The sequence below is a fragment of the Theropithecus gelada genome, chromosome 7a (genome assembly GCF_003255815.1).
Source record: "Theropithecus gelada isolate Dixy chromosome 7a, Tgel_1.0, whole genome shotgun sequence".
NCBI classification, from domain to species: Eukaryota; Metazoa; Chordata; class Mammalia; order Primates; family Cercopithecidae; genus Theropithecus; species Theropithecus gelada.
The window spans coordinates 16,031,175-16,040,576 of record NC_037674.1 but is presented as its reverse complement, the minus strand read 5'-3'; positions in this window follow the sequence as shown (position 1 = coordinate 16,040,576).

Here is a 9,402-nt window from a genome sequence, read left to right as displayed (position 1 = left end):
AAAAAAAAAAAAAAGAAAAATTTTGGAGTGTGGTGGCTCACACTTGTAATCCTACTGCATTGAGAGTCTGAGGTGAGAGGACCATTTGAGGCCAGGAGTTGGAGACTAGGCTGGGCAACATAGTGAGACCCCCAACTCTACAAAAAAATTGCTTTTTTTTTTTTTTTTGAGACGGAGTCTCGCTCTGTCACCAGGCTGAAGTACAGTGGTGTGATCTGGGCTCACTGCAACCTCTACCTCCCAGGTTCAAGCGATACTCTTGCCTCAACCTCCCGAGTAGCTGGGACTACAGGCGCCCGCCACCACGCCTGGCTCATTTTTTGTATTTTTAGTAGAGATGGGGTTTCACCATGTTGGTCAGGCTGGTCTCGAATTCCAGAGCTCGTGATCTGCCCGCCTTGGCCTCCCAAAGTGCTGGAATTACAGGCGTGAGCCACCACACCTGGCCAAAAAAAAATTTTTTTTTTAATTAGCCAGGTGTGGTGATGCATGCTTGTAGTCCTAGCTATCTGGGAAGCTGAGGAAAGAGGATTACTTGAGCCCAGGAGTTCAAGGCTACAGTGAGCTATGATTGCACCTTGCACCACTGCACTCCAGTCTTGGTGAAAGAGTGAAACTTTGTCTCAAAAAATATATATATATATATAAATATATATTATATATACACACATACATATATATGTATGTATATATAAGGTGATATGTATCAAGTGATCTAATCTGCTCCTTACTAATTCGACTCCCCTAGTATGCTTACAAAATGAGAGTCCTCGAGTAGCAGACTTGCATTGTAAATAAATGATCATGTTTCTACAAGTATATTTCCCAAGGTTCAACCGAATATAGTTTGCTATGATTTCTTAAAATTCAATCAATTTCACATCCATTAAACTTACAAGTACTGTAATCCAGTTTTCCCAGGAAAACTAAGCCCAGCTGAACCTTGGGAAAAATACCCGTGTTAAACATATATACATGATAGATTTTAAATGTTTTCACCACAAAAAATGGTAAGTACGTGAGGTGATAGAGTTGTTAACTAGCTTGATTTAATAATTTCACAATGTAAACAATTAAAATTACATTGTATCGCATAAATACATATAATTATTGTCGATTAAAAATAAAATATAGGCCGAGCACGGCGGCTCACACCTGTAATCCCAGCACTTTGGGAGGCTGAGGCGGGCAGATCACAAGGTCAGCAGATCGAGACCATCCTGGCTAACACGGAGAAACTCCGTCGCTACTAAAAGTACAAAAAAAATTAGCCGGGCATGATGGCATGTGCCTGTAGTCACAGCAACTCGGGAGGCGGAGGCAGGAGAATGGCGTGAACCCGGGAGGCGGAGCTTGCAGTGGGCCGAGATCACGTCACTTCGCTCCAGCCTGGGCGACAGAGTGAGACTACGTCTCAAATAAATAAATAAATAAATAAATAAATAAATAAATAAATAAAATATATATGTTTTTAGGAAGGTAATAGCTACTATTTATTGAGTACTTACTTTATGCTGACATTTTATATGTATGAGCTCATTTAATGCTCACAACTTATGAGGAAGTACTACTCTAGTTTTACAGATGAGGAAAATAAAGCTCAAAAAGGTTAATAGTGGCTGTCCATTGCTACAGAGTATGCCAGAAACTTGTGACAGGATTAGCTGTCTCTGTGAAGCTGCCTTGCTTCGTAACAATCCCAACTCTGCAAAGGCCTTAAAAGGCCAAAAGGAAAGGCAGAGAGAGTTGTTGACTCAGCACCTTCCTCAAAGTAGAGACATTGCTGGGGCAGTGGGAATCCAATCCTAGCAGAAGATGGTGGAAATCTTCACCCCTGCCTCAGCAAGGGCTGGCCTTGGGCACATTCCCAATCCAAACAGCTAATTATTATCCAAATACAGGAGAAATATAGAGGAGCAGCTGAAAAACTTGAAGAGACTCAATAAACAAACCACATGAGCCAGACAACATGGCATATTATCACCTCAGATTCACTAATTACCTAGAAGGTAACAACTCTGGACATATCACCAGACACACTGACCAATTTGGACACAACAATTGTCCCAAAAAATGATTGTCCCCAACTAGCCAACCTGGGATAGAAAGTCCTGCTTTACCCCTAGTACCCTGGGAGCTCTTTTTCACCCTGCCCATTTGCAAAAGATGGGAATGAGACATGTTAACACCAGAGTCCCAGCAAGTAATCTATTTATATAAAATGTTGATGAGTGTTTCCTTGGGAGTGCAACTGGATTTGGTTCACTCATGATCTCTACAAGCATCTTGGGATGACATGAAAACCACACTAGTTGATGATGCTTACAGTTGACAAGAAGTGACTACTTACAAGAATTTGTACTTGTAAGTTATAAAATTATTATTATTGAGACAGAGCCTCACTCTGTTGCTCAGGCTGGAATGCAGTGGTGCCATCACGGCTCACTGCAGCTTCAACTTCCCCAGGCTCAGGTGATCTTCCTGCCTCAGCCTCTCCAGTAGCTGGGACCACAGGCACATGCCACCATGCCAAGCTAACTTGTATTTTTTGTAGAGATGGGTTTTTGCCGTGTTCCCAGACTGATCTCGAACTCCTGGGCTCAAGTGACCCACCTGCCTCAACTTCCCAAAGTGCTGGGATTACAGGTGAGAGTCACTGCTCCCTGCTGCAAATTTCTTATTAAATCTGTTTGACAGATTTTAGAATTTCTATAAGTAATGTTTAAAATTACAACCATTTGGGCTGGGTACAGTGGCTCATGCCTGTAATCCCAGCATTTTGGGAGGCTAAGGCAGGTGGATCCCTTGAAGTCAGGAGTTCGAGACCAGCCTGGGCAACATGGCAAAACCCCATCTCTAATAAATGTACAAAAGCTAGCCAGGCATGGGGGCAGGCACCTGTAATCCCAGCTACTTGGGAGGATGAGGCAGGAGAATTGCTCGAACCCAGGAGGTAGAGGTTGCAGTGAGCCAAGATCACGCCACTGCACTCTAGCCTGGGTAACAGAGGGAGACTTCATCTCAAAGAACAAAATAAAATAAATAAAATTACAAACATTTGAACTTACAGTTGCACAAAAGTGTTTAAATAATTTTATGTGTTGCAAGGAGGCAGAGCAAGATGGCTAAATAGAGGCCTCCAGCAATCATCCCTCCAACAGAAATATCAAATTGAACAGCTACATTAAAAAAGCACCTTCATAAGAACCAAAAATCAGGTGAAGGATTGCAGTACCTGGTTTTATTATCATATTAAGGAAACAGGCACTGAAGAGGTAAAGAAATATAGTCTTGAATTGTCGACATCATCCCTCTTCATCCCCTGGTAGTGGCCACTTGGCGTGAGGAGAGAATCTGCTCCTGGGGGAGGAAGAATACAATGATTGTAAGACTCTGCATTTGAACTCAGTGCTGCCCTGGCACAGCAGAAAGCAACACAGGGCAGACATCAGCCAATAACCCAGAGGGAGCATTTAGACCAACTCTAGCCAGAGGGGAATTGTCCATTCCAGCAGTTGGAACCTGAGTTCCGGCAAGCCCCACAGGCTAAAGTGCTTTGGAGGCCTAGGTAAACTTGAAAGGCAGTGTAGGCCACAGGGACTGCAATTCCTGGGCAAGTCCTGGTGCTGTGCTAGGCTCAGAGCCAGTGGACTTTGGGGTGCACACAACCTAGTGAGATACCAGCTGGGGTGGCCAAGGGAGTACTTATATCCCAGAACCCCAGGCAGTGCAGCTCACAGTTCTAGGAGAGACTCCTTCCTCCTGATTGAGGAGAGGAAAGGGAAGAGTAAAGAGGACTTTGTCTTGCATCTTGGATACCAGCTCAACTACCATGGAATCGGGCACGAGGCAAAGTCCTGAGGCCTCATTCCAGGCCCGTGCTGCTAGATGACATTTCTAGACACATCCTGGGCTAGAAGGGAGCCTGCTGCCTTGCAGAGAAGGACCCAGTCCTGGCAGGATTCATCACTTGCTTACTAAAGAGCCACTGGGACCTGAATAGTCAGGCAGTACTCACGGCAGGCCTTGGGTAAGACTCAGAGCCATGCTGGCTTCAGGTGTAACCCAGCACATTCCGAACTGTGGTGGCTATGGGTAGAGACTCCTGCTTGAGGAGAGGAGAGGGAAGAATAAAGGGGACTTTGTCTTGCAGCTTGGGTACCAGCTGAGTCACAGTGGGGTAGAGCAACAAGCAGCCTTCCAGGGTCCCCAATTCTAGGCCTTGCCTCCTGGAAAGCATTTCTTTTTTTTTTTTTTTTTTATTGAGACGGAGTCTCGCTCTGTCGACCAGGCTGGAGTGCAGTGGCGCAATCTTGGCTCACTGCAAGCTCCTCCTCCCGGGTTCACACCATTCTCCTGCCTCAGCTTCCCGAGTAGCTGGGACTGCAGGCGCCCTCCACCACGCCTGGCTAATATTTTTGTATTTTTAGTAGGAGACGGGGTTTCACCGTGTTAGCCAAGATGATCTCGATTTCCTGACCTTGTGATCTGCCCGCCTCAGCCTCCCAAAGTGCTGGGATTACAGGCGTGAGCCACCGCGCCCGGCCCCTGGAAAGCATTTCTGGAACTACTCTGGGCCAGAAGGGAATCCATTGCCCTAAAGGGAGAGAACCAGGCCTGGCAGCATTCACCACGACCTGACTGAAGAGCCCTTGGGCCTTAAGTGAACTTTGATGGTAGCCAGGCAGTACTTGCCATGGGACTGAGGCAGTAGTGGTCATGGGGAGAGACTCTTCTACTTGAGGAAAGAGGTGGGAAGAGTGGGAAGAACTTCATCTTGCAACGTAGGTGCCAGCTTAGCTGCAGTACAATGCAGTACCAGGTAGAGTCCTAAGATTCCTGACTTGAGGCCCTGGCTCCTTGATGGCATCTTTGGACCTACCCGGGGCCAAGGGGAACTCACTGCCCTGAAGGGAAGGACATAAGATTGGCTGGATTCACCACCTGCTGATTGTAGTACCCTTGGGCCTTAAGTGAACACAGGCAGTAGCCAGGCAGTGGTCACCATGGGCATTGGGTGAAACCCAGTGCTCTACTGGCTTTGGGTCTGATCCAGTGCAGTCTCAGTGGTGGTGGTCACAGGACTGATTGTGTCACCCCTTTCCCAGACCCAGGCGACTCAACACGGGGAGACAGAGACTTTGTCTGGGGGAAAGTGACGGAAGAGAACAAGAGTCTCTGCCTGGTAATCCAGGGAATTCTCCCAGATCTTACCCAGGATCACCAAGTTGGTATCTCTAATAGTCTGCAAGAGCCACAGCATTACTGAGCTTGGGGTGCCCCTTGATACAGCTACAGTGATCAAAGACTTAGATCATAACACACAAGTCCTTTAAAATACAAGAAGGACAGGTACAAACAAGCCCAGATTGTAAAGACTACAATAAATATCTAACCCTTCAATGCCCAAACACTGATAAACATCCATAAACATCAGTTCCATCCACGAAAACATAACCTCACTGAACAAACTGAATAAGACACCAAGGACTAATCCTGGAGAAACAGAGGTATATGACTTTTTAGACAGAGAATTCAAAATAGCTCTTTTGAGAAAGCTCAATAAAATTCAAGATAACACTGAGAAGGAATTCAGAATCCTATCAGATATATTTAACAAATATATTGAAATAATTTAAAAGAATCAAGCAGAAATACTGGAGTTGAAAAATGTAGTTGATGTACTGAAGAATGCATCAGAGTATGTTAACAGCAGAATTGATCAAACAGAAGAAAGAATTAGTGAGTTTGAAGACAGGCTATTTGAAAATACACAGGGCCGGGCGTGGTGGCTCAAGCCTGTAATCCCAGCACTTTGGGAGGCCGAGACGGGCGGATCACGAGGTCAGGAGATCAAGACCATCCTGGCTAACACGGTGAAACCCCGTCTCTACTAAAAAATACCAAAAACTAGCCGGGCAAGGTGGCAGGCGCCTGTAGTCCCAGCTACTTGGGAGGCTGAGGCAGGAGAATGGCGTGAACCCGGGAGGCAGAGCTTGCAGTGAGGTGAGATCCAGCCACTGCACTCCAGCCTGGGCGACAGAGCGAGACTCCGTCTCAAAAAGAAAAAAAAAAAGAAAATACACAGTCAGGCCAGGCCCAGTGTTTCATGCTTATAATCCTAGCATTTTGGGAGGCTGAAGTGGGTGGATCACCTGAGGTCAGGAGTTCAAGACCAACCTGGCCAACATGGCAAAACCCCATTTCTACTACAAATACAAAAATTAGCCAGGCATGGTGGCGCATACCTGTAGTCCCAACTACTCAGGAGGATGAGGCACAAGAATCCCTTGAACCCAGGAGGCAGAGGTTGCAGTGAGCTGAGATTATTGCATTGCACTCCAGTTTGGGTGACAGAGTGAGGCTCTTTAAAAAAAAAAAAAAGGCCGGGTGCGGTGGCTCAAGCCTGTAATCCCAGCACTTTGGGAGGCCGAGACGGGCGGATCACGAGGTCAGGAGATCAAGACCATCCTGGCTGACACGGTGAAACCCCGTCTCTACTAAAAAATACGAAAACTTAGCCGGGCGAGGTGGCGGGCGCCTGTAGTCCCAGCTACTCGGGAGGCTGAGGCAGGAGAATGGCGTAAACCCGGGAGGTGGAGCTTGCAGTGAGCTGAGATTCGGCCACTGCACTCCAGCCTGGGTGACAGAGCGAGACTCCGTCTCAAAAAAAAAAAAAAAAAAAAAAAAAGACAAAGATGAAAGAAAGAAAGGCAGAGAGAGAGGGAAAGAAAGAGAAAGAAAAAGGAAAGAAAGGGAAGAAAGAAAGAGAGAAAGGAAAGGAAAAAGAGAAAGAGAAAGGAGGGAGGGAAGAAAGGAAGAAAGGAAGGAACGAACAAACACAGTCACAGGAGACAAAAGAAAAAAGAGTAAAAAACAATGAAGCACACCTACAGAATCTAGAAAATAGCCTCAAAAGGGGAAATCTAAGTTATTAGCCTTAAAAGGGAGGTAGAGAGATAAATAGGGGTGGAAAGTTTATTTAGAGGGATTATATCAGATAATTTTCAAACTTAGAGAAAGAAATACGAAAACTTAGCCGGGCGAGGTGGCAGGTGCCTGTAGTCCCAGCTACTCGGGAGGCTGAGGCAGGAGAATGGCGTGAACCCGGGAGGCGGAGCTTGCAGTGAGCTGAGATCCGGCCACTGCACTCCAGCCTGGGTGACAGAGCGAGATTCCGTCTCAAAAAAAAAAAAAAAAAAAAAAAAAAGATATCGATGTTTGAGTACACGAAGGTCATAGAACATCAAGCAGATCTAACCCAAATAAGACTACCTCAAGTCATTTAATAATGAAACTCCCAAAGGTCAGAGATAAAGAAAGAGTCCTAAAAGCAGCAAGAGAAAAGTAACAAATAACATACAAAAGAGCTCTAATACTTCTGGCAGCAGACTTATCAGTGGAAACCTTACAAGCAAGGAGAGAATGGTATGACATATTCAAAGTGTTGAAGAAAGAAACTTTTATCCCAGGATAGTATATCTGAACATGAAGGAGAAATAAAGACTTTCCTAGACAAGCAAAAGCTGAGGAACTTCTTCAACACCAGACCTATCTTATAAGAAATCCTAAAAGATATTTATTCTGAAAGAAAAGAATGTTGATAAGCAAGAAATCATATGAACGTACAAAACTCACTAGTGAAGAGGCAGAGCAAGATGGCAGAATAGAAGGCTACACTGTTTGTCCCTGCTACTGGAATACCACATTTTAATAATTATCGACACACAGAAAAGCACCATAACAAGAACCAAAAAATCAGATGAGCGATCATAGTACATGGTTTTAACTTCATATCACTAAAAAGGCATTGAGGAGGGCAGTCTTGAATCACCAATGCCACCCCTCCCCCATCCCCTGGCAGCAGCCATGTGGCATAGAGAGAATCTCTGCACTTTGGGGAGAGAAAGCACAGTGACTGGGGTACTTTACATTGGGGTACTTTACATTGAACTCAGTGCTGCCCTGTCACAGCAGATAAAGCCATGAGCCCAGCACCCACACATGCAAAAAAACATTTGGACCAGCCCTAGCCAGAGGGGAACTGGCTCATCCCAATGGTTGGAACTTGAGTTTCTCTGGGGTCCCAAGTAAACTTGAGAGGCGGTCTAGGACATAAGGACTACAATTCCTAGGCAATTCCTAGTGCTAGGCTGGGCTTAGAGGTGGGCTAGCTTAGCTGTGTAGAACAGAACATCAGGTAAACTGCTAAAATTTTTTATCGTAATCCCTGGCTCCCAGACATCATCTCTGGACACACCTGGGACCTGGTGGAACTCACTGCCCTGAAGGCAAAGGTCTTGGGCAAGACCCAGTGTTGACCAGGCGTGGTGGCTCACGCCTGTAATCCCAACACTTTGGGAAGCCAAGGCGGGTGGATCATTTGAGGTCAGGAGTTTGAGACCAGCCTGGCCAACATCTTATCTCTAGTAAAAATACAAAAAAATTAGCCAAGCATGGTGGCGGATGCCTGTAATCCCAGCTACTCAGGAGGCTGAGGCAGAGAGTTGCCTGAACCCATGAAACGGAGGCTGCAGTGAACCAAGATTGTGCCACTGCACTCCAGCCTCAGCGACAGAGTGAGACTCCGTCTCAAAAAAAAAAAAAAAAAAAAAAAAAAAAAAAAAATCAGCGCTGTGCTGACTTCAGGTCTAACCCAGTGCAGTCCCAGTAGTGAGGCCACATATGCTTGCATCACCACACTGCCACCTACAGGTGGCTCAGGACAGAGAGAGAAAGAGATTTCATTTGTTTGGAGAAGTAAGGGAAGAACAAGAGTCTCTGCCTGGTAATCTAGAGTATTTTTCCAGATCTTAGCCAAGACTACTAAGGCAGTACCTCTGAGTCTGCAAAAACCACAGCGTCATTGGGCTTCGGGCCCAAGTCTCAAAGCCAGACTGTGAAGATTACAGTAAATACCTAACTCTTCAATACTCAGACACCGACAAATATCTACAAGCATCATTTCCATTCAGGAAAACATGACCTCACCAAACAAACTAAATAAGTCACCAAGGGCTAATCCTGGAGGAACAGAGATATCTCTGACCTTTTAGACAGAAAATTCAAAATAGCTCTTTTGAGAAAACTCAAATTCAAGACAAAACACAAAAAAAGAATAAAAAATGAAGCACACCTACAGGATCTACAAAATAGCCTCAAAAGGGGGAAAATCTAAGAGTTATTGGCCTGAAAGAGGAGGTAGAGAAAGAGATAAAGACAGAAAAATTTTCAGAATTAGCCATCTAAAAAATATGAAAGAAAACAAAAATAAAAAAGCTTACTCAAAGGAAGAGATAATATCAGAGAACTTTCCAAACCTAGAAAAAAAAAAATCAATTTTCAACTACAAGAAGGTTATAGAACACCAAGCGAATTTAACCCAAATAGGACTACTACTAA